The following is a 26,609-nucleotide window of genomic DNA, read 5'->3' on the forward strand; positions in this document are numbered from 1 at the left end:
ATTTCGATAATTTCGAATCGGAGAACTAGCTTTATTTAAATCTCAAAAGTGAAATTTGGCATGTTTGGGTATAGTATACAGTTTCACTTCAAAGCATATACGATCTTCATTATTTTGATTCCAAGTGTGGTGAATGTTTTGAGATTTTAATTATTTTATGTCATTTCATTTGCTTACAATGGTAACAGCAATAAAAGATCATAAAACATTTATGGTGCGAGTTGACCTTCACCAAAATTATTTTATTATAAGAAAAAGAAAAGAATGACTGATAACAATAACAACCGATTATTTCACATAACGGTATGAAAAATATAAAAATTATATGTAAACTTCAGAGATTAGCTCCAAACGAATAGAAAGTAGGAAAAATATAAAACGGAAATTCATGATCCATACGTAAAAATTATGTGGAAGAAGTTTATAAATAAAAGTAAACAAGCATTGATGAAAGATTGATTGATAGATAGATAGATAGATAGATAGATAGATAAATTTGTGATGTTTTTCCCCATACAGGGGAAGTTTTGCTTAACATTGTTCACAAAAGAACTTGTGAATTTAATGACAAATATAAATCAATAACATATAAAAAAAATAATAATCAACTCATTTTCTACTCTATTATGTTAAAGTAAATTTGAAATATTGAGTTAAGAATCCAGGCATGCCTAATTTTACTAAAAAAGTAACATTTACAGATATTTAATAATGAATTTAAAATAAGCTTTCGGGATAACATTCGATGGTTTTATAATTAAAAATCAAGGTAAATGAATATGTAGACCTCTATCTGGTGTGATCTTCGTTCGTTTTGGGGTGTATTTATTTGTATATTTTTATTATTCTAGAAATTATAACTATTGGTATATTGCCTTGGCAACAGGTTCTTTTTAATGTAGTTATTTTTATTTGATTGGAACCATCCACACAGTCTGTTTTCCGTATCCAACTGTGCTATAGTCTGGAAGTTGAAATGGCCATCATGGGGGCATTCTTACACCCCTGGGCTATCAGACGTGAATATGATTATTACCCTTTTATCATTCTTTTTTCCCTTTTTTTTTCTCTTCTTGCGAAATCGCCCAGCTCCGTGAAATGTATTTGCAAAAGTAATCTATATAAATCACAAATTACCAAGCAATGAGGAATATTGTCATGATTGATATTATTATTATTGAGGGAAGTCCGTTATAAAGTTACATTTTTGTGATATTATAATGAGTTGGGTTTTATTGTGATCCCGGTCAAAATATTTGCATTTTCTCCTTCAGAATTCAACGCTTAATTGCCTACAGCGACATGTACGCGAGTGTTGTGTTTCGGAGGACAATAACCCTAGAAATGTCACCATAAAAACTGGAATTCTTGAGTAAAATTGAAACCGGGTATAGAGTTTGTTTTGAGGGCTTAAAAAGTCAAAATAAAACGGTCCTATTTCGGTGAGTACGATTGTGAAAGAAAAAGTACAGGTCTGCTCATTGTATTTTTGGTATATCAAAGAATAGAAGTGGGACAAAGTTGAATATGATTTTGGTGGTTTTCGAAGGAAATTCGTTTGATTTGCCCAATGAGACTTTGGTCACGTTTTGGCAGCAACCCGGTTTTACGCCCGTGCCGCGAGCAGCGTGAGGCCAACGAAGCAGTCCGGGTCATAGGCACGATCAGCCCCCGTAGCTTCGGCTGGGCTTCAGCCAAATCAGTGTTCGGATGCCGCACATTATCGGAGTCACAATGTGAGTAACCCCCAAAAGTCTTTATTTATCATTATCTGTGATATTTTCCAAATTAATCTGAGCCTTGTGGTTTTCTTCACTCCATTTCTTGTTCCCAGTGTTTTCCTTTCATCGAAAAAACAACCACTTTTCTTTATAAACGTCAATTTTCCTATTAATACCAAACAATATAATTTCTGTTCTCTTTCAAACAACGCCCATAATCGCCATGGATAAGCTTGTCAATGTGTTCACGTTTTGGTCATTTTTTCCTAACACATAGGGTACAAGTATGCAAAAGGACAAGAAAGGGTGCATTAGAATAGTAAGGGAACGTAAAATATGAAAATTATATGCTTATTTTCGAAACAGGAGATGATTAGAGACTAAATAATGAATTTAATTGAATTGTAATAAACATCTCAGTAATGTAGAGGTTCTCTGATGATATAGGCCTAATATCGCTATAGAAAATAATCATCATCATACACAAAAAGAATAGGTCTCGTCACAGTTAATTTACTGTTTTGGTAAAACGAAAAATGAACTGAATACTAAGCAAACTGTTTCATTCTTTACTTTTAACATGATCATCGGATCATTACATTCAACTATGCATGGGAAAGAAAAAATTCGAGTAAAATGTTTCTTAAACATATATTAAAGTCATCTTAATCAGAAGTATTATTTAAATATAAAACCATTATATTATTTATTAACCAACCGTTAAAAAAACGTGTTAAAGTCTATCGTATCCGAGAATCTATCCAAAATATTACACCAAAACATTGTTATGTCATTTCAACTTTCTAAATATTTGATCTAATAATATATTTTAAATTTCTGTATTCATATTACATGTATTATGTTTTACTACAACATTTTAATCATTACATTTTAATTTTATCTCAAGTTCACCGTAGAGATTTTTTTTCAGGTTTTAGAAGAGGAGTTTCTTAAACAACAATGAATTTTACTGGGTGGTCGAATCTGTTTAATCAATTTTGTTGTTTTTTACTGATACTTTAAGCAAGGAGCTTTAAACAGAACGAGATACAATAAAAATTGCCTTCAGGATCCTTGCTTTAAGCTCCTTGCTTTAAGTGATTTTAATCATCTCCACGTATAAACACATTTCTGATTGTAGTTTCTATAGAACGTTCGATCTCAGGCTTGCTTTTTGCAAATGGACTTTCTTTCTCTATTTTTTTCTTCCTTGCCTCGTTTTCTTGTTCACCCTATATAAAATAAGTGAAATAACGCTTGTGAAGTGGCGTACAGATGGGGCCTTACACCCCCCCCCCCAAAAAAAAAAAAGTAAAAATAAATAAAATAAAGAAGTAAACAAATAAATAGATAAAAGTAAAATAAAAAAAGATAAAATATAACAAATAATATATAATAATAAAATCACAACCCCCAAACAGGAAAGAAAAGGGAGGAAAAGAGTGAATGGTGAATTAGGGTATATTTTCTGAATATTATGACAAAATCTAGGCCTATCACAAAATTACATTTTTGAAAATAAAAATGTCGAAATTTTTGCTCGCTTGCTTCGCTCGCTCACTTTTTATGAATTTGGCCCGATGCGCCATATCACGCCCCATTAAAACTTTTTTGCTCACCACGCAATTGTGCTTGCGAGAACGGATAAGATTTGTTTGAAGCCCCTATTTTCTTGTTTCGTGACATTTTCTCATTTTTCTTAATTTTCAGTACACGATTGTTTGTTGTTGTTTAGATACCTCTCCGATTGATATTTGAGAAATAATGAGAGTATGACGTGTATGGCGCCCTTGTTTATTACCTTGGTCACACCAATGAAACCGACTGTAGACTGACCAAAGCCATTACGTCATTTCCAATGACATCATTTGTTTTATATCGGTCGGTTTGGAATGGATTTCATTGATGTGACTGTAGTTATGATGAAACCATTGCCATGGTAAATGATATACCTGGTGGGTGTTTCATAAAGCTGTTCGTAAGTTAAGAAAACGACCGGTGAATATTTCTTACGCGCAAAAAAACCATGCACCAATGAACATTGATTTGATGGTGAATTTACCAAAACACGAGATTTAAGTCGTCCTTAACCTGCGTACAACTTTATGAACCAACCCCTGATATAAGGGGTTTTTTTTCACTCTAGCCTGACACACGACGGATTTAAGAATTTAAGAATATAAATATATTGTCAATAATACCCTTCATGAAAAAGCACAACCAATGTAAATTATATTGATATCGAAACAATATTTCCAAATTTCTATACCGGATTATATTAAATTATCCCTCAGTTATGACGATTTTGGATTTTGGGGTCTGTTTTTGTATTTATTTTTTTGTTAGTTGAATCAGATGTTGTTGCTTTCTAACTGGTAGCATATTTGTCTTTAAATACTGCTTCTGTTAACGAGCGTTGTTTAACAATATCCCCCCTCTGGGTTATTATGGCGGGTTTTTTTTATAGTTTGTTTGATAATGAACAAATTTTGAGGAGCTTCTTCTTAATGAATGTCGTTAAATGATGTTTCATTTTCTCCAACGTCTGCAAATGTATTTTTGAAACATATGAATTAAAATAATCATTTGTATAAACTTACCGTTTTGTATTATCACCTGGTAATAATTACGATTACTATATGTTTTATGCGTTATTCATGTATTCTAAGATTGGGTGCCTTTTACTTTGTACATTTTATTCAAGGCACGGCCCCAATGCAAATCAGACTCTGTATCTGGGATTTAGGATTTTTACCGTGTGAAAATAAAATTTATCTATCTATCTATATCATATATTTCATACTTTATGTTTGATACTGAAAAAGTTGTAAAGTTAAGAGCAAGTAATATATTTGACTTCGGCATGTTTTATTCGTTTATTTTTTCATCCGTAAAACGGAAATAAATAAAAAATGAAACTTGATCTAAATTGTCATATAAGTTCTTTCTTTATCAAAAGGTTAGAATAATCATAAGGGTTATGACATAGGCCTAGTCGTGTTATCATCACTACGTTAAGAACCAAAATAATTGATGGGCCAGATGTGGCGTATTGGGCAAAATTTCTTAAAAGCTGCGAGCGAGCAAGCAAAACTTCTGACCTTTCTTGTATAAAAATCTAATTTAGATCTTCAATTCAATTCAATTCAATTCTGGTTTTATTGTGAAAAAGATACATGACAAATTAAAGTCCGAAGACTCATATTATCATATTTACAAAGTAAAAATGTGCATGTATATCATTAAAAGATTACAATATATCACAATTCTAGTACTAGACAAATAATCAACAAATAAAGCCAGAAAAAATGATTTCGGACATTGTAGAACTATCATCGTCAAAATTAAATCAGCAAAGTTGCGAATATTAAAATATATATACATTAACATTCACACTTATAAAATATCATATTTAAAACAAAAAAAATATGTATATAAAAATTTGTAAAAAGCAAGACATAATATTCAGAAGATTTATATCGTATTTCACTCTTTTTTCGTTCCCTTTCTTTTCTTTTCCTTTCCTGTTCCTGTAAATTTGGGATTCCGTGGTCCCAAGCCCCAATCTAATATACACCAGGAGCCCGTCTTACAAACACGTACGATTGATCCGATCAATTGCAACTATGGAAAGCCAGCAACGTCAACATCTAAGATACATGTTAATCCAAAAAAAAATCTAGAAATAAGGTTTATTCATACATTCATTGTTTTCTTGACAATTCGTTATGCTTCTTTCTGTTTTCAAATGACATTGTGCAAATTTCCTGTAGAAAAGAATTATGACACTGATGGATTTCCATAGAGTTATGATTGATTGGATCGATCATAAATCTTTGTAAGACGGGGCCCAGAGGTCATTTTCTACTATGATAAGAATCAATGTTAACCAGAGTTGTTTTTTATTTGACAAAATATTATATTTCTCCTATTGCAGAGTCATGGCCAATACTACAACATTCCTCTCTGATTTCCCAAACATTGGCTATATATAATGTGAGCTATCCATTTTAAGAATAAATCTAGAACCATTTTTCTTAGAAATCATGGCGTTCAACGAACCCCATTTCATTTATCGATGAGGCCACGAAAGGCTCGCTCGTCCCAGCGCGGAACTTGAGGGCAAGAGTCGCGAACAAGATTGAGTGCAGTTCACACTAACATTTCAACCCATTGTACGGAATGATAATATTATGTCCATCATTTTGACCTTTTAGAATAGTTGATATCGCGAGTAGATAGATAGATAGATAGATAGATAAAGTAGAACTGTCATCAAACTTTAAAGATAATGAATAAAATATAATGGCTATTCACAGCTAGTGAAATGGATGGATACCTTTTATCTTTTTTTTATAAACAGTTTTATGAAGGGGGCCCTGTATGCGAACCAAGTTTTAAAACCAAATTTGAAACATTTCATATGCATGGTGATTATGATTGCCCTTTTAACACAGGATTTTCTTAACCCCGGACTATCGCTAACCCCGTACTATCCTTAACCCCGTACTATTTTTTTTCCTTTTCACACATGCCAAATTGTTATTGCTAACCCCGGATAAGGAATGCTTGCTTTTACACACGAAACTCGCTAACCCCGGACTAGTGGTTTTTGTCGATCATTCGTAGTACAAGTGCTTCACTTTTACACACGCTACAATTTCCTTAACCCCGTACTATAGGTGGGGCCAAATAGTACGGGGTTAAGCTTAGCCCACTTTCGTTTTACACATGCGATCTTAACCCCGTACTATTGCTCTTAGCACCGCAATTGGTGGGATAACCCTGCTTTTTTGCAGGGCCAAATAATCCCGTACTATAGGTGGGGTTAGCCCACTTTGCAAAAACGCTGTGTAAAACGAAAGTGGGCTAAGCTTAACCCCGTACTATAGGTGGGGCTAAATTGCCATTTAGCCCCACCAATAGTACGGGGTTAAGGAAATTTTAGCCTGTCTAAAAAGGGTACAAATAGTACGGGGTTAAGGAAATTTTAGCCTGTCTAAAAAGGGTATAAGTCTTCTTTCAAATCAATTGATATTCCTAAGCCAGCTGAAATCACTCTTAATCTCAAGGATTTAAGATAAATCCATATCGGTGGTGAATACTGACCGGCCGAATATTGGATTTATTTTTCATCTTAAGAATTAACTTTAAAATCTCAAAAGATTTACATTCAAATAAAACTTTTAGCTGTATATTTCAAATCCAAAAGGTTTAAATCTAAATCTTATATTCGGCTGGTCACTATTCACAGCTCATCAGGATTTATTTCAAATCCTTGGAATTCAGAGAGAAGTCTCACCAACTTATTTTTCTGATGTGAACGTACCGCGGGGAGCACATTTGCTCTCTCGGCGGGGCGGAACGAACGCGTCGCAAAAATTAAGCCGATACAATACTGACATTCGGCGACACGTTTTTATTTTGTTTCTGCAAAGCAATGTTTTATTCGACGCCAATTCAGTCTTTTGTGATGGAGAGAATGGAAAGATCACATTCATGCACGTACCCTATCGGCCCCACTAATCTAGACACACTGGGTCCAGTCAGATCAATTAAGACCAGGACTGGGAGACGAGTTCCAGGACCGGTCCATGCTAACTAGGAGAGCGGGTTCCTATCGTTTCCCCGTTTGCTATAAGATGAGTGCATTAATGTACGCGTTGGTTTTAAAATAAGATGCATCTGGTCGCGAAGAGAGGACATGTGGAAGAGAGAAGAGGAGTGGGTACGTGAGTGTGAGAGAAATGGAAGATGGTGTCAGAGAGAGAGCGAGAGAGACCATCTTAATAATTTCTTTTCCATTTTACCAATTAATATTTGGACTCTAGTCTAGTTTCTAATACTTTAACTGTAATATAGCAACAACAAAAATTATGGTGACATTTGACTTCTTTTTTTTTTCTTTTGCTTATCTGATATCAGACTTTTTAGCAGGATATATTGCTGCTTTCGCCCTCCCCCGGTCAATTATTGATGGTTGAATCTATCATTATCTGATTAATGTAATTCATCCATCCAGCATTTATTGAGATGGGCTGGTTTGAATCTCCTTTGTCTTCGCTTAAGAGTCGTTCTTGTGCATTTGGTATAATAAACATGCAACCTTCTAAATATCTATGGTTGTTAGAACCAACCAACATTTTTTTTCCAATTTTGAATAAGGCTATAGAAAATCAGACCAACTCATTTGATCAACAGATCATCTCAAATTGGAAAAAAAAACATAGTCATGCATAATTATATGTGGACAGTAGACATGGTAGACCCGCATTTTCAATGTTTTTTTTTTCAAACTACTTCTGTTATTGTATAGATATGTGTTGATAAAGATAATAAAATGTACCTCCGCCAGTTAGAGTTTCTAACTACTTATGATTAAGTCATTTCCAAAAGCAATTTGACAGAGTAAACTATTTTTACTTTATTTTATCAAGTTTGCTTCATTTATATAAAATCTCATTGGTTTTATTTATTACCGTGATTCGTTATTATGTCATAAATACATGTTTTTAGGCCCTATCGAAAATAATGACAACATTTAGATCAACAAATATCATTACAAAGAAATGAAGGAAAAAACAGCCACGCAAACAATGTACCAATTAAAATATTTGGGATTATGATCATTAACTTTGGATCCACCACATTCTTATCCAAAGTCTGGAGGTATTAACTTCCGAGATGAACATGAAAGAGTTATATCCTTTGATCTCTACTAAATTTGACTTCCTATAAAACATTCATGCCGAATGCTTTGCTACCAGTTGTTCCCTTCGCTCAATTCAATAATGATACATGGCTCAGCTTTGAGACCTTTCATTACATGTTACTCCAATAGCCTATTTTTATGACATTAGAGCTCGATAATAATTGATTTGTTCATCAAATCCTTGAAGGATTAGCATTTGATTGCTTTTAACTCCATTCGATCAAAGCGGCTCATGCACTATAATTGCGCGCTGAAGATGAGTTACATTGCGCGCACTGTGTGTGGTTTTTAGCCGAGTTGGGATCAATTATTGTTGAATGGTTAATAATATATGTAATTAAGCGATAACAATTAGCAAGTTATTGATTATTTGTGATAGAGATCGCATTAAAAAAATAAGCTGAAAGTTCCATTTAATCAATGGTATTCTGCATGCATACTTTTCTTAAGCAATAATAGGCGTATACAATTTACTTCTTTTTGCATATACTCTTTTATTATTTCCATGTTAGTGAAGTCAATTAAAGTTAAAGTACATTATCGTATAAATCATTGTAATCCACGGTGATTGTGAATTAGTGATATAAGTTTGAATGTGCTGCACTCAACCCAGGTGAGGTGAATGGGTGCCGACAGGACGTAATCCCTCAGCGATCTCACCGGAAACCGTAGCCTAGCTTAGCCGTGTTAGCCTCGGCAATTTAGGAGCTCCATGCATCTCCCTAACCATGCTAACAAAGTGGAAATGTGCGCTCTTGATAGCCTATATCCATTATATCATTGAATATCTCACAGTTGTGGGTCGGTCAATTGGAGGTGCACACCAGTTTTGATCATGATTATTAGTATATTTGCATTAGCTGTGTCATTTCCCCTGCCCCATTTGTTGTGGTCTTTTCTTTTAATCCCAAGTATAAACAATAAACAGAACACAGTATAACACCAGTAGTATAAAAGCGCCTTTTAATGTTATGTATTATTATTGTTGTTATTGTTATTATTATTATTGTCCGATGAAACGAATAATGATTCCATGTCACATACATAAAGTTAATAACGGGGCTGAACGGGAATCGTATACTATTTACAAATTCAAGCAAAAAAGAAAACTTTCTGATCTACTGTTTCCCACAAAAACAAATGAAATGAAAATAACAAAGATAGTGTATTGATTAAATTGAAATGAAATTTTTAAAAAATCAATCATAAATTGATTAAACAAACTAAATCCATTGAATGATTGCAAAACGTAATTAATTTATTTACTTATTCATTCAATTTCTAAGATGACGACGTGATGGTGTCAATGCACGTGGTATATTAGTTACATTGATAAGCGTGTGTTTGAGCCCATTGTCAATAATGTTAATAAACTCGAATGTGGGGAAATGGGTAGGAGGCATCACTCAATTTCACAATTATTGTTTCTTAATATATCGTAATCAATTTATACTTCGGTTTCGAAGTTTTTCATTCTTCGATTGCATGCAGAAGATGACAGAAGGTGGGAAAATTGTATCCTTGCATGCGCGAAGCGCGAAGGGTTTGACGTTTTATCAATCTTGGAAAGAATGATTAACTCTGTCGTAGATTTGGCTTGAACACGAGTCAAACCCGCGCAATGTATTTGAGGACAAATGATTAAATTCTTGATGTTGAAGCAAACAGTAAACTTATTTTTCAATGAAAAATTACAAATATTTTTTAGAAAAAAATCAATTGCCACAGTGATGATTAATGTAACACTATTCGATCCGCAACAGTTTTTTAAGTACTTAATCCATTTTAAATAGGGAGTGATATATTAAGTTAAATGTCGCCATCATGCGAAGCAAGTCAGTAGAGTGTCTGCGAAGTTCTGGACAAACATGAACAAGGAGAGAAATCGTAAGGTTTGAGACACCCTTTTTAAATCTAAAAACACATTAGAATTAGTAGCAACAACAGCAGTAGTAGTAATAGTTATAGTAGTGGTAGTAGTAGTAGTAGTAGTAGTAGTAGTAGTAGAAGAAGTAGTAGTAGTAGTAGTAGTAGTAGTAGTAGTAGTAGTAGTAGTAGTAGTAGTAGTAGTAGTAGTAGTAGTAGTAGTAGTAGTAGAAGAAGTAGTAGTAGTAGTAGTAGTAGTAGTAGTAGTAGTAGTAGTAGTAGTAGTAGTAGTAGTAGTAGTAGTAGTAGTAGTAGTAGTAGTAGTAGTAGTAGTAGTAGTAGTAGTAGTAGAAGAAGTAGTCGTATTGTAGTAGTCATTGTAGCAACAGTAGTACTAGCATTAACATTTATTAGAATAATTATCAGTAACATTACTTTCATTTAATTTATTATCATCAAAACCATTAACCAACCATACAAAAGGAAAAATAAATTTCATTAACAAGGCACAGTTGTTCATTAAAAATATACAATCAAACTTTATCTATATTATCTCAACATTGACAGTTTAAAAATGCATAACAATATAATTGCGCATTCTGGTATATATTTCAAACAATAATGCACATAATGATATTGGTATATATATTTTGTGCGCACGATTGATTCGAATTTGCGTATTTAACATTTGAACATGTCAGAACATAGCTTATTCGAGTCTATTTATATCCATGAGAGTTTCAACAAACATGTCTCGCACATAGTTCTCTCTCTTTCGATAGAATCTTGGTGGATTATACATTTATTGGAGATGGCTTTTTTACCCAGGATCAATAGATGTGACTTTTTGTCTGTTAATCCTCTTCTATTTTATTGCCAGAGTAGAACGTGTCACTTACTCAATGCTCCTATCATGGGCTTCAAAAAGGGGAGATAAAACCGAGACCTAACTACCCTCATTCTTCTCGTTTTTTCTTCCTTCTAAAATAAAAGTATCGCGCAATACCATCACCCTTTGAGGTAGTTTTGCTATTGTCTGTTGGCTTCTTCGAGAATTCTTTTGTACCAACCAACCTTGCCAATTTAAAAGACAATTTGGTGGCGACTATTCAAGAAACGCCTTTCTTCGTCTCCATACGCCCCCATTGTCCCCCATAGAATCACCAATTGTCCATGTTAGGGGAGCCCTGAGACTCCTTAGAAAGGGGGATGAAAAGAAATAAAGGAAAGCCCCTCACTTTACTCTCCAGTTTCAAAGAAGGGTAGATGTAATTAGCAGACTCCTTTGAGCGGTATTAACTCCAGAAGAAAATACGCTTTGAAATTCCATTGTCCACCATCTCTCCATATCAAAGACTCCCAATAGAACGGGCGATTCTTTCCCAGTTCCTTGCCCCAACCCTTTTTGATATAGTCCCTTTCATCGCCTAAGCCCCCTTCTCAAAGGGGGCATTCGACCGGCTACAAAAGCCCCTTCTTGGCTATTTCACTTTCCTCATTCTTTCCTCTGTTCTAAGACCAAATTTCTCTTAAGAAAGGTTTGTATTGTGGTGATAATCCTTCTAAATTCCCCCATTCAAACCCGTCGTTAGAAACAGATGTTTATTCTATCGCATTGTTGGTCCCTTTCGATTTTCCTCCTCCCTATTATGCACCTATTGTGTTTTTGAGACAAAGGATGAACTAAGAGTTTTCTTGGAGAGGAGAGCTTCCTTTAGAAAAGGTGGATAATGGACTCGCATTCAAAATACCTTTACCAAAAGCGCACCACCAAACAAGAAGCAAGTCATCTTCTCCCCCGAACAAAGGATGTTTGGCAATTCCACTTGACGATGTCTTAAACATTTTCACTCCAGAACGATGAAATGATAGAATATGTCGATTTGTCTTCTAATATTGAATATAACACGTATGATGTGAAGTTTGTTCGAAAGTGTTATTTAAAATTTAGAAAAGTTAAATATAGTATAAACTCATTAAACCGATTTCTTCAAAATGAAAAAGTGAAAGAGAGAATGACTGACAGGATTTTTTTTTTACAAAAATGATATGATTTTCATTTCCGGGGCAGTCACTTCATGAAACGATTCTCCAGTGAAGAAGACATTTCATCTATTACCTGAGATAAAATTTCTCAAAATCATCAAAATGACTTAGGCATTTAGTTTTCAAATATTTTGATGATTTTTTTCTGTTAGCACTTTTTAATGAGGCTAAAACCAAAGAACCTACTTTCAAATCTTACATTTTCAAAGAATATAGATTTATTTTAAGATTTATTTTAACCCCATATGCTCGAATATTACTTCGACAGTGTGTCAACTGTATTCCAAACTATCCTCTTGTTTCTTTTTTATGTAGTTTGCTTGTATATTTTGATATAATACAGTTTTGAGGGTTTTTTACACTGTTGCCTGTATATTTATTTGCGTCAAGAGGCCCCATAACCACTCTAACGACACCCCCCCCCCTTTCCTGGACCATGTAAAATTGTACTCGATAGTGGTTCGGATAATTCGCTTGAAATGAGAGTTGAATTAATACCTTAAATACTTGGTTTGTTACAATACAATACAATACAATATAAATATTTATTTAGCGCTCTTCACAATGATTGTATCACATCGCTTTACAAAATGAGCAAAATCAGGAATTGTGAAAGAAATATAAAGAAAGAAAAAGAATACATACATAAATAACAAGTAAGTTTACAATTAAAAAAAATGTCTTTAATAACCGCTGAAATTCTCCCAGAGATGACGATTCATGGATGCAGCGGGGGGGGGGGGGGGGGGGGCTGGTTCCAGAGGCGTTCTATGTGTATATTATGATATATACATATACATATACATATATATATATATATATATAAATGTGTGAAGCTATACATGTACAACAGCTTTGGCAACTCTTTTACTCTTCATCCATTTCTTTACAATATATATATAAATAAATATATATATATATGTATATATATATACTCGATTTTCTATAATGCCACAATTATTTCATTGCTATAATTTCAGTGTTTTTTATCAGTAAATAAATTATACAATAATAGTTTTATAATTAGTGACTGTTCTCTTTTGATAACTTAAATATTTCATATTTTCATTCAAGTAAAAATATTTGTTTATTTATGTTACTAAGCATTGTTATTTTTTACTTAGATTTTGACTATATTTTCATGTATATACGATGATTTATGTTGTTCTTTATATTTTCATCAGGTCATTGGTGAAAAACAGTTTTATGCTGACCGTTTGTACCTGAATAATTTTTTTCTAATAAATAAATAAATATATATATATGTATATATATGTGTGTGTGTGAAGTTATATATATATATGTGCAACATCTATATAGCGCTTAATACAAATGTTTCTAAGCGCTGCATATATACCCCGTCTTTAGCACGGCTATACCCTGATCGGGCGCATCGAGAATTCAAGCAATTCCTTCCTACCGGGTACCCATTTACTACACCTGGTCGGAAAGTGGCATATATACAGACTATAACACTATGCTTTGCAGTGGATTTAAGCAAAATTAAGTATGCAAAGTAAAAATGATATCTTTTAGGCCTAAAAGTGGGACTGAAATCGCAAGTAGGGAAATTATTATATCCCAATCATTTTTCTAAACCGCTTTGATTTTTGCTAAGTGTGGAGATTGTGTATATGAATTCCTTTAACAAAATCACAGAAAAAAGAGAGTGGGAAAGCAAGACGGACACAACGGAACACTAATGATTCTCTTTTACGTGACTGTCTCGCCTGCCTCTCTCATACATCCACCCCTACCCCCCCCCCCCCCCCAGAAAAAAAAATCTATTTCAAATCGTTCATCTTCAGAAATAGTAATCACCTCCCTTTTAAAGCTCTAAAATAGTACAATTACAAGTTGTAACGTTCATTGACTTCTGTAAATGAAGCACTTCCTCTTTTAACCTTTTTTTTCCTCTCCAAAGTTCGGAGTAAGAAAGATTCGAAAATCTGGAACAGAACTTTGCTCCAAAGTTCAACCTTGGGTTGGGGGGAGAATTGTATCGCAAAGTGCAAAAAGAAGCCCTCGTCATCAGCAAGAAATTGCAATTCAATTCGTTTTAATTACAATTGCGTGATTATAAAAACGGGCATCGCTTCTATTCACGCCGTACAATAAAGTGCCTAATAGGATCCTCAGCCGGGGAAATATGGAACGATTACCAGGCCTGAAATCAATAACATTTGGAAAAATTTGATCTGCGTTTGGCAGACGATACGAACAGATCAAAAGGTTTGCGAACGATACGCCACGATTCTTAATCGATTTGAAACGCGCGCGCGCGTCATTTGGCCTTACACAAACTAGTTCAAGTCGGGGCCGAGCGAGAGAGCAGGAGAGAGAAATGGGATAGTGTGCAAGTGTGTAAGGAGGGGGAGATGGGGAAGAGGGTTTTTAGAAAGAGTGTGAGAGGATTAAATAAATGAAATAATGATTATTGGATGTCCGAAAGTAAAATGAGCCTGCCATCAAAATTGTATAATTCTATTTCTTCTTACTGCATTGTTAAAAGCAACATTAACGTATCGTGGACCAACTTTGTTGTAGAAAGATGATAAAGTATTTTAAATGATTAAATATCAGTTAACCGAGAGTAAGGGTTTCGATAGTCATGTTTAGTATGTACCTTTAATGATATTAACTTTATAAAAGGGAGATAAAAATGAGAGGGACAAATAAAAAAAATGACGTTAAACTGAGACGCAGTGCTATTAAAGTGGTAAAAGTGCTATAATCTGTACTTGAAATAAACTGTTGGGCCTACTTAAAACAAGAAAATAAAATGATGATGAAATAATAATAAATTTACTTTTGTTAACTGATATATCCCACTGAGATACAGCCCGTGGAACATTTTGTCAAGAAAGTTAACAAGCATTTATATTTTAAAAAAACGGCTGATAATTCATCAACGAAAATCGTGAGTTTCAAATGGTGTTGAATCACTGGCGAATCCACCGGGGGGGGGGCACAACCGGCTCGTGTCCCTCCCTCCCTCCCTTTGTGAGGCACAATTAAAATTTCAATGTAAAAATGGCGTTAGAACACAAGTGAGCCCCCCCCCCCTTGAAAGTGATGACCTTTTGTGGACGAAATGTACTTCCTTTGGGTTGAAAACCTTATTTTTTCCTTGTCAGTGTTTTTGTAGATGAAAGGCTCGGGAAAATGTCCCCCCCCCTTTGGAAAATCCTGGATCCGCCCCAGTCTTGAATAATATGTCACTGAAGGTTTTTTCACTATAGCAAGCTCTATCTCTTGAGAATAACAGTTCTACTATTAGAAAAGATAACACAAATTATACAGAGGAGTAGTAGTAGTAGAACTAGTAGTAGTAGTAGTAGTAGTGGTGGTGTTGGTAGTAGTGGTAGTAGTAGTAGTAGTAGTAGTAGTAGTAGTAGTAGTAGTAGTAGTAGTAGTAGTAGTAGTAGTAGTAGTAGTAGTAGTAGTAGTAGTAGTAGTAGTAGTAGTAGTAGTAGTAGTAGTAGTAGTAGTAGTAGTAGTAGTAGTAGTAGTAGTAGAAGTAGTAGTAGAAGTAGTAGTAGTAGTAGTAGCAGTAGTATGTATATATTACGCGCTACAAAGGTGAGCGAAACACTCGCAATGTCCGCGCGCATCCTTACAAATCTCGCTCTGGCAAGGACTTACTGCGCGCGGTTTCAAATCTAAGCCAGGCTGAGATCATGGAGATAGTTGTTGTTGTCTCCATTTTCCTTTCTTCTTTCGTCTTGGAAATTATCTTGGGTCGATCTGTTTCCCAAATGACAAGGAAGATGGATGGTTTTCTTGATGACAGGGGTTGTGTTTAACGTCACTAGTGTCAGTTTTAGCCTGACAAGCCGCCAATGATGGGTTAATGAATACATCGAAGAAGCCAGTTGCAATTGCTTCAGCAGACGACACAGTGCTAGGCTCCAACCCGCAGTCACGTTTCCCGCCAAATTTGGACTTACTGTTCTCAGTTTTCATCCAACGGACATGAGACAATTAAAATCAAAAGAAATAATTCACCTTATTTTAATCAAAAATGTGTTTATTGTAAATAGATCATCGAAACTTGTTTACAAGGAATTTAAAGTTACAAAGCTTGAGAGGTGTAAAGCAACTATTGATGATACAAATACTAAATCCGATATCAATAAACGAAATACGTAAATACTAACTTACACTAAACATTAAAGAACATTATAATCGCAAAGTAGACATATGTGCAGATGATACAAAGTGAGAAAATGCCTATACAGATGTACCGAAAAGAATGCGATCTCAAGTCATTTCATATAAGAGTTAGACAGGGTTCGTATGCTTACCGCCTCTCGATGTGAAAAACACACGAAAATTACAACAAAAAAAAGAAACGAGCATTTATTATTCATATTTCAAGTTAATCATGGATAACGTAAGTATGTGATTCATCATTCTGTCGCTACTTTGTTTTTTCGTTTTCATTTTTTCGAGATAAATTAATTTGAAATATTTCTTTAATAATGAATGATATCAACTTCTCAACATTGATGATTCCATGAGATTGATCACGGATCGCTGCAGAGCTTTGAAGCTTTTAGTTTGATAATAAGCATGATTAATGTTCCTTGTTGTGGAAATGATGCGATTTTTAGCAGCGAAATCTTAGGAGGATCTGTGTTGTTAATAAGATTGAATATGTCGTGCCAGAATGAATAAAATGTTTGGATTTATAGAGAATAGGAAAGACAGAAGCATCAATCGTCTATAAAAAAAAACAGGGAATCGTCGTATAAAAGTAACTATTATTTTGAGTTTGCTATTTAATGGTACACTATGAAAAACTACTTTTTCAGTTACGGTGAAAATCGCGCACCGAAGTTGCAAGGTAACGTTCACAAAATTGTTCCGAAATTTATAGTATTGGACATTCCTAAACCAATGATTTAAAATAAATCCAGATCGACTGTGAACAGTGACCAGCCGAATTTTGAATTCATTTACAATCTTAAGGATTAACTTTTAAATATCAAAAGATTTGAATTCAAATCTTTTAGATTTGTACTTAAATCAACAAGGTTTGAATCTAAATCTAACATTCGTCTGGTCACTATTCACAACCCGTCTGATTTATTGTAAATCCTTGGAAACAAACAGTTCCAAATAAATAAATTTTTAGACGGGTGGCTCAGTGGTAGAGCGTCCGCCTCATGAACGGGAGGTCGTGGGATCGATCCTCGGCCGAGTCATACCAAAGACTTATAAAAATGGGACCTTCTGCCTTCTTGCTAGGCGCTCAGCTTTTAGATTGGAGAAGGGTAATAATAACATATAATGTTATGCAGGGCCCGCTGGTAGAGCAGTTTCCTAATATCTGAAGTGGCTACCCTGGGTAAATAAAACGTTATTATTATTATTTATTTATTATTATAATGTATCGATGGGGAAAGGGGGATGTTTATTGAAAACTAGCTGTTTCGGGGTTTGAAAACATAGACTAGACAAGACATGTGACTTGCTCTCATCCCCCTCTCCCACACGTTCTTCTTAGAATGACCCCTTGCGTGTATTCACAATGCACTCTCTCTAGGCATGCCATTCAAATCAGAAATGGATAAAGCAAAGAAAAGAAGATGGAAAATAGGGAAGATGAGGGGTTAAAAGGAGATGAAGAAGTCCACAAAGAGAAGAAAGGATGCACAATGTGGTGGGGGAGAATAGGTTTCACAGAGACGAGGAGTGTGGGGGGAAATGGAAAAGAAAGGCTCCCCTTATTCGGCGTCTCATACGGTTTAATCAAATCATTCTCCGAGAAGGCGTTCAAGAAGACAAGAAAGATTCAATAGTCTTTCGTCAGGTAATTGGCAATTATTTTATTAGGTTCTGAGAATTTTCGTAAGAAAAGAAAAAATAAAAGAGATAGCATGCTTCGAAACACTTACCATCCACCGCGTGGGCGAATCATATTGAAGTTGTAAACAGAAATGGTTTTGGTATTAGAAAGATTTTTTGTAGACCTGTACTTTTTATGCCATTTTCCATATAACATGGAGAAAGGAATATATGGGTAAAAAAGGAAAGACTAAAATTGGCAGGAAGAACAGAAAAATGTCCTGTAGGCATTTGCAATAATTTGAATTTTCCTCTGATAGTAGTAGATGGAAAGCAGGAAATGTCGTTTTGTGTAATTAATTACTGGCACACAGTCGTACACACAGAGAGAAAGGACTAGAAAATGAGATACATGTAGATAGAAATAATATTTTTTTTAAATGACAGACATATACGGGAAAATAGGATTGATGACACAAATGTGTTTGAATTCATATTAATCATGGTTATAGGCAAGATGTTTATCACTTAATTCAATTAATGTAGTTCCACATATTGACTTTTGTGTAAGGTCGTTTCACCATCATTCCTGCATCGATAAGACATGCCTTAATTAAGTTACAATACAGATGCGAGCACCCTTCATTTATTGCTCATCACAAAGGATACGTAATTGGGACTATTATCCTCTGCATAATCAACTAATTCTATTGAGTGACTTTCAAGTGGGAATTAGTTGTATTGTCACGACTCTGAGTGATTGTATTTCGAACTGAAAATTATCGTATTTGAAAAGATGTCTGACGCATTAACGATCAAAGAGCTGGTTGGTCCTTTCTAAGATTGTTTTATTCTAAAACGCCAAATACCACTCCATTGCATACATTTACATGAATAAAATTCACTGGCGGATCCAAAGGGGGGCACATCCGGCTTGTGCCCCCCACCCCTTTGAAAGCGATTACCTTTTTTCTTCTCCTTCTTTTTAATTTATTCTTTTCAAATTTTCCGTGGACGAAATGACCTTTAATTTTGGAAAATCCTGGATCTGCATGCCCCTGATATAATTACACACAAAACCTGTCAATTTTGATGATTATGCAATTTTGTTCAATCCAAAGACAACTGAATAAGGGGACTCTAATTAATAAACTTTTTTTTTGTCTTTTTGTTCCAGTTGACCATTATTGAAAGGAAATGTGGATTGGAAAGAAAAAGACATTACACAACCTTTGTTCAAATTTGGGCGCATGTACTGCATAAGGTAAATTATTATTACATGCGGAATTCATAGATTTCCGTCTAAAAGACCCTTTCTATTTTTTTTATCTCAATATATGGACATTATACCCTTCCAAATTATTTCTCGAGGTTGATGTAGTCACTTTTATTTTATTTCATTCAAGTCTTTCCAGGGATGATCGCCTTATACATCGCAGAAAATTTACCGTTAAACAAATTTTCTCAGCGGAAAGAAACGATTCTAGCGTTATACACAAGTATGCAGGTTACTCAGAATTGTACTTCTCTTAAGAAAGTATACCATAACAATTTAGGTCTCGCTCTTATTCCTTTTGTTCCCTATTGAGGCTGGAGCGATGAAGAGCGCATTCAAACGCGTCTCATAAAATGCATTGAATTTTTAAAAGCACAAAAGGGGGAGATGAATGAGTGTTGGAAATAGAATAAAGGGCATTGAGACAGCGATGCAAATAGGGGCAGGAGTTTTCTTTTGATTGGAGCTGTGATCCCTTCAGAGGGGTGTTTGAGCAAGGGAAAAGTGACAGAGGGGTAATAGAAAAGAATGAAAGGGGTGTAGAGAGGGGTGTATAGATGGTATCAATGAATCACAGATACGAGTTGCGATCTCTTCAGAGGGGTGTTGGGTATGTAGGAAAATGTGACAGAGTGGTAATAGAAAAGAATGAAATAGGTGTAGGCGAGAGGTGTAGTAGATGGTATATTAGGAAGAGTTTTCTTTATAGATTAGATTTAAGATAAAATGTTATAGAGGGTTAATAGAAAAGAATGAAATAGACGTAGACGACAATCGTAGTAGATGGTATATTAGGAAGAGTGTTTTTTAATAAGGGGTATTTGAAAGAAGGAAAATGTGACAGGGGTAATAGAAAAGAATGAAATAGGTGTAGACGACAATTGTAGTAGATGGTATATTAGGAAGAGCTTTCCTCATTAAGGGGTGTTTGAAAGAAGGAAATTGTGACAGAGGGGTAATAGAAAAGAATGAAATAGGTGTAGATGATATATTAGGAATAGTTTCCTTTGTAAGGGTAAAGGGTAGATGTGATAGAGGGGTAATAGAAAAGAATGGAATTGGTACAGACGATTGTTATATACCTCTTATTTGCATTCCAAGGATTCCTATATGCCGGCACATGTTCTATACCCACTTGCTCAATCACAACTTACACACTTGGTTAATACTCTCAAAACCTATTTGTACATGTATATAGTTTTTTTTCTTTCAATCTTTATTGATCAAAAAATAAATCACAGTACAAGTCAAACAAATCAACAAGCTACCGTATTTACATGATTAAACAGAGCAGCACTTACGTACATGTAGGCATATACTTGTCAAGACAGATACATAAAACAAACTAGATATCAAATCTCCACTTTTTAAAATGTACATGTATATAGTTTCAATATTGGCAAATTTGTATGTATCCAATCAATGTAATCTTGCATGGTTGTAAATTGATAGAAGACGAGATTTTGGTGATGGGTCAGGTTAAGTTCTCTTCAATGTTGACAATGTATACCTGCAATACAGACCCCCTCACAAATCATACTAAATGCATAAATGAAATATATTAAATTTATGAATTGAAAAAAATAAAAATAAGGGGGAAAATAAGTAAAACAAGAACAGGTGGCATACTTACCAGAATATATACACAGAAAGAAATGGGTGGGGTAAATTGGACTCATTGCGTCGTTAGGACTGCATATGCGAATAAAATCGGATCTCAACTCTATCCTGGCACCCTTGACCCATGCAGGAGAAGTATTGATACAAAATGGCGCATGGTCATTTTTTTTTTGAAAACCACGACATATGTACCACTACACAATCGATGTATCTGCTTCTGATACCCCCGTATTTCTGCAAGAGTGTTAATTTAGTCCATAACTACTGTCCACTCCTATCGCGGTAGCACAGTCAGGGGATCAATCCTATTGGAGTGAACTGTACGTCCTTATATAATGCGTGTAACTCCTTCTTGAGTGAATTCTGCCTCTTTTTAGACATTTTCACTAAAAAAAGATGTAAAATCCATTCTTTGAAGATGCAAATACCACTCAACAAAAAATGGTACCTCGTCTCACTCAGAGAAGAGTGTAGTTAAGGACTGTAGATAAACTATTTTACATATAGAGAGTATGATATTTGATAATAGATGCGATATCAGACTTAGCTCATGCAAACCATAGCATACTGGGTTTAAACTGATCGACCTTTTCTTTGAAGGTGACTTCCAAATATAACAATTTTGTTCTCAAATGGTAATTAATCGAAAGATCATTTCAGAATGAATAGTGACATTTTCTTTCTTCTACCCCTTCGCCACTGAATGATCGCCATCTCACCTCTATTAAATTCTCTCTATTCTAAAATACAAAAGGTGTCGTGTTCTTGGGTTTTCTTGGAAAAGGGATTGAAAAGGCGATAATTTTGCCCACAGAATAGTTGAACTCTCCATATTGGGCAAACATGATTGTGATAGGCAATGAGTGGATAATATTCTACTACTATTGGTGTAGTGTGATGGAGGTGTTTTGTGTGCTTTTTACCATGCCCTTACATTCTTCTCTCTCGCCGTTTCCCCCTTCTCCAATCTGAGTTTTGTTCGCTCCGAGCTCAACTTAACTGTCGCCGCACAATGGGCGCCAAAGAATGGTGGAACAATGGGTGCGTGTGCTGATTACAAAGAGACAAGTAAAGCTATACGCCTAAAATAAAAACGATAGAGGGAAAGGAGATGATGTGTGATTGGTATGTACAACAACATCCAGTCTCCCTTACTCCCCTCCCTCGCCTACCTCTCTATGTCACTGACGTACTGGGGGTGGAAGGGGAGGGGGGTGGTGGCAATGACATAAAAACTTTCACGACTAAGGGGAGGGGGGATGAAACGAAAGGAAAAGAAAAGAAAAGGAGTGAAATCAGATATAATTGTTAAAATATTTTGTCAAAATCTATCACAGGATTTGATTTCTTTATTAAAAACTTCAAATTCTTGCTCTCTCGCTTCGATTTTTTTTTACTTTTATGTATTACATTTTTTTTCTCATATATGTTCATTTTGTTGACGATTTTTTATGTGACATTGTTTTGTCATGTTTTTAATTTCTGTTGATACAGAGCCCCTTGGTCGAGCAGTTCTTGTAACTGAAAGGGCTACCCTGTTAAAATAAAACGACAAATAAATGAATAAAAAATCACTGGTAACTTTTTTTGTGCCATTTTACCCCATACGTCACGTCTGTCCTATGAAAATGTTTGGCTCATAACGCAGTATACTGCTCTCTGCCCCCCCCCACTTCTTTCCCTCCCATTTATAACGAGATGGCTGGAAAACTCACACCCCTCACCCCCCCCCCCCTTTCTCCCATGCCTCTTCATAATGTCTATTTTGTTTGTTCTCTCCCTTTTCCCTCTTTCAGACACATTTTATTTCTCTCTTATTTTCTCCTTTTTCCAACATCTTTTTTGTCTTATTTTGTGGGCCTAAAAGAAATGATATTGACCCCCCCCCCTCTCTCTCTCTTGGTAAAATCCACATTCGTTTCATTCCCTCGAGCAAACAATATCAGAAAAAAATGTATATAACATCGATATTTTTTACAAGGTTTTACTTTCCGTCTCCTGCTATTTGAATCAAGTTTCCCATAATCTATGATAAGAAACCGATCGTTTCCAATGAATAAATCAGAGACCGATCATTTTTATCTTTCGTATGTATACATCTGAAAAACAAAAGCTTTACTTTGTATTTTCGTGATCTTGAAGGATTGTTCTCGATCAAGGATCTTTGTCCTGAGGTGCTGGGAATGCGCGTTCCTCTTTCTTCTAGATTAAAAAGGATAATGCATTTCCGAGGAGGGGGAATTTAGGAACGGAATGGAACGCCCGACGAAGATTGATGAGGATGATCTAGAAATAATCTCAAACTGGCGCGATTTTTCTCAGATTTTTCTTTGAAGTTGTTTTTCAGCGTAGGAACCGTTTGTTGAAATGGGGGATTTAACCGTTATAAATGTGATAAATATACCGGGACTCTGACATGGAATGAAATAAAGAAAACGATTTACATATTAACAGAAGATAATTCTATTGAGTTGGGGAGTTTCCCTTTGTGTTCCGAGGTTTGTTCTTTGACTGTATAGGCTCACAATTATTATCATGTTACAAAGTTATATGGAACTGCTCTAGCCTTTCGGATGATTAAATTGAGGATGATGAAGATGATGATGGTGGTTGTGATGATGGTGGTGATGATGATGGTGGTGGTGGTGATGATGATGATGATAATGATGATGATGATAATGATGATGATGATTAAATGGTTGGTGGTGGTGGTGACGATGATGATTATAAAGATGATGATGATGATGGTACTTATGATGACGTTGAGGATGGTGATAATTGAGATAATTAGGAGGAGGATATTAACGATGCCGATGCTGGTGGTGGTGGTGGTTCTAGCAGTGATGATGATGATGTTAGCAGTGGGTGATGATAATGACTTGTGAATGTGGGAGCGTTGGGTAGGATTGCGGGAAAGTTGATGGAAGGGGAAGTTGTGATAATGGTATTGGTGTCGATCAAACAATGGTCATCATAACAGATTATAACAATGATAACATGATAAGAATAGTGATATTTCGTTGAGCGCATACACCGCCCAAAGACGCTCATGGCGCTAGCGCAGCAACAGTAGTCAGTAGGGGATATAAATACAAAATAGTAGGGGATACAATATCAAATGTCCCCCTACTATTTTTGTTCTTATATGATGGAAAGAAATACATCCTACAAAATCGATTTTTTTTTTGCTTGTCAAATTGCCCAGCCCCTGGTCCCCCTAACTTTGGGGAGAGATTTCGGCCCTTGTCTCCCCTCTCTATTTTTCTGACTTCATCGCTTTCCAGTGCCTTTCCCGTTGTACGTTTCTCTCGTTTTTCGCATTGTCAAGAGGGAGCAGTTTGTTTTCTTTCGACTGTCTTAACGCTCTTTAGTCCCCATTTCCTTTCCACCTTTCACATACTGCATGTCAATATCCTTTTCATCCACACTTTCTGCGAATCCACCAAGTGCTTTCATTTCGCGCTGGTTCCCACTGACGCAACCATCTGCTGACGCAGCGGCGACCTGCGCATGATGCGCGCAGCCGCCAATGCGTTCCCCTTGCTCAGCTGCTGGTGGGAGAGAGCTTGTCGTTCACGCCGGCGTGGTTCTGCGGCGAGTGAGGACGATCCCCATCGAGCAACGCGTGCGGGGCGGAAAAGCATCGCCATGATTGCGATGTCATGATGTTTGACATGATTCTGAGGTAATCAGGACACGTGTGTCAGCTGAATGATACCCATTGTGGCCATTTTGGCTTCTTCTTTGTGGAGCCAGTGATTTCCTTGTTTACCCTGGTCCAATTATGATTGATTCGAAACGCAGAATGGTCGTCGCATTTGAGCGAGGAGTTTTATTCACACGCGTTGCCGTATGTGATTTTCGCCCCTTCATGACGGTTATAGGATGTCATTCAGCTTCTCACGTCGGTCTGATAATCACGTGATCAGACTAACTATACCAGTATAATTCGAACTGCGATATATAACGGCAAATTGTGCTTTGAATGCAATGTTTTCACCATTATGCGCTGAATCTATACTCAATACCAACCTGCTAATCTTCCTTAGAAAGTATACCGAAGCACTTTTTGTTCATTAAAATTTGATACCCAATTAAGTTACACCACTTCATCTTTTTTCTACGCGTGGTAGCCACCAGAAACTTTAATACAATCCGTGGGCAGAGAACCAGAGAGGTATAGATGGAGAGGATGGATGCGGGCATATTGTGGGCCTTTACTCCTGTACGTTTACAGAATGAAGCGAGAGGGTTAATAAACAGAGATGGGGTACAAAGAAAAGGAGAGAGATGAATAAGTGAGACAGAGAGAGAGAGAAGAGAAAGGAGAGGGGTATCAGCAAGGCAGGTGAAGGAAGAGACGGTGAGAAACAGAAATAGGGAAAGACGAAAAGAGAGAAGAACGGGAAATATTAGTGGTGACACCACAAATCGCGTGATAAAAGTGTTCCCAGAGCCTTTCGTTATTCACGATGAACAAAAGTCCATTCATGGGTTATTTTGGAGTTAAATGTAATAGCATCCAATCAAATTTAAAATGCTAAAACCAGTGACTGCATGTCCGTGTTGAAATCCGCAACAGGAAAATGAATGACCTGTGATTTTGAGAATCTTCTTTTGAGTAAACTTTTAGTGGGCTTTCTTACAGTATCGGATTTATGTCTCAGCCATTTAAATCAATAAGAAAGGTTTGTTTTTTGTATTATCACCATCATCGTGATGTCCTTAGCTTAATGAAAGAAACAAATATTTTTGCAAAATAGATCACTTCCCTATCCATAACGCTGACAGGAAGGACTTTTGGTAAACATCAAAATTATTGCATTGATTTACAGTTTTGAAGCGGGCGAAATGTGAATTTCGATGGAAAGGTCGGCATTGTTATTTTGCTTAAACGTTCGGTCTTGAATCTAGATTAGATGTGGAATTGTTACGTCATATCCACGGACACGGGCTAAGAGGAAATATAAGAAGGTGAATCATTGAAACAATATTGAGGGCGTGGTGAATAAATGAGGATAAGGACTGAGAAGGAAGACGAATGTCAACGATGACGTCAATGAAGACGGTGATGACGGCGGTGATGGTTGATTGTATTGGTTGTTGTGTTGATTGTGGTAGTCGTGTTTGATTCTGGACATGCTGGTGATGATACTATAGTGGTGGCCCGGAATGGTAGGAGTGATGATGGTGAGATCTCTGGTGAAATGTTGCTGATTATGGTGACTATGGATGGTATAGTGTTGACGGTGATAGGGACGATGATGATGATGATGAAGAATGGGATGATGATGGTGATAATAGAGTTGTTGTTTGTGGTGATAATGATGGTGGTGGTGGTGGTGGTGATGATGACGATCATGTTGATGGTGATGATGATGATGATAAGTGAGGTAGTGGTGGTAGTGATAATAGTTGTTAAGTTGTTGATAATGATGATAATGATAATGATGATGATGATAATGATGATAGTGATGATGATATAATTATTAAGATGATGATGATGATAATGATGATGATTAAGATGGTGATGATGATGATAATGATAACGATGATGATGATGATGATGGTGATG

This window comes from Lytechinus variegatus, chromosome 16 (genome assembly GCF_018143015.1).
Source record: "Lytechinus variegatus isolate NC3 chromosome 16, Lvar_3.0, whole genome shotgun sequence".
NCBI lineage: Eukaryota > Metazoa > Echinodermata > Echinoidea > Temnopleuroida > Toxopneustidae > Lytechinus > Lytechinus variegatus.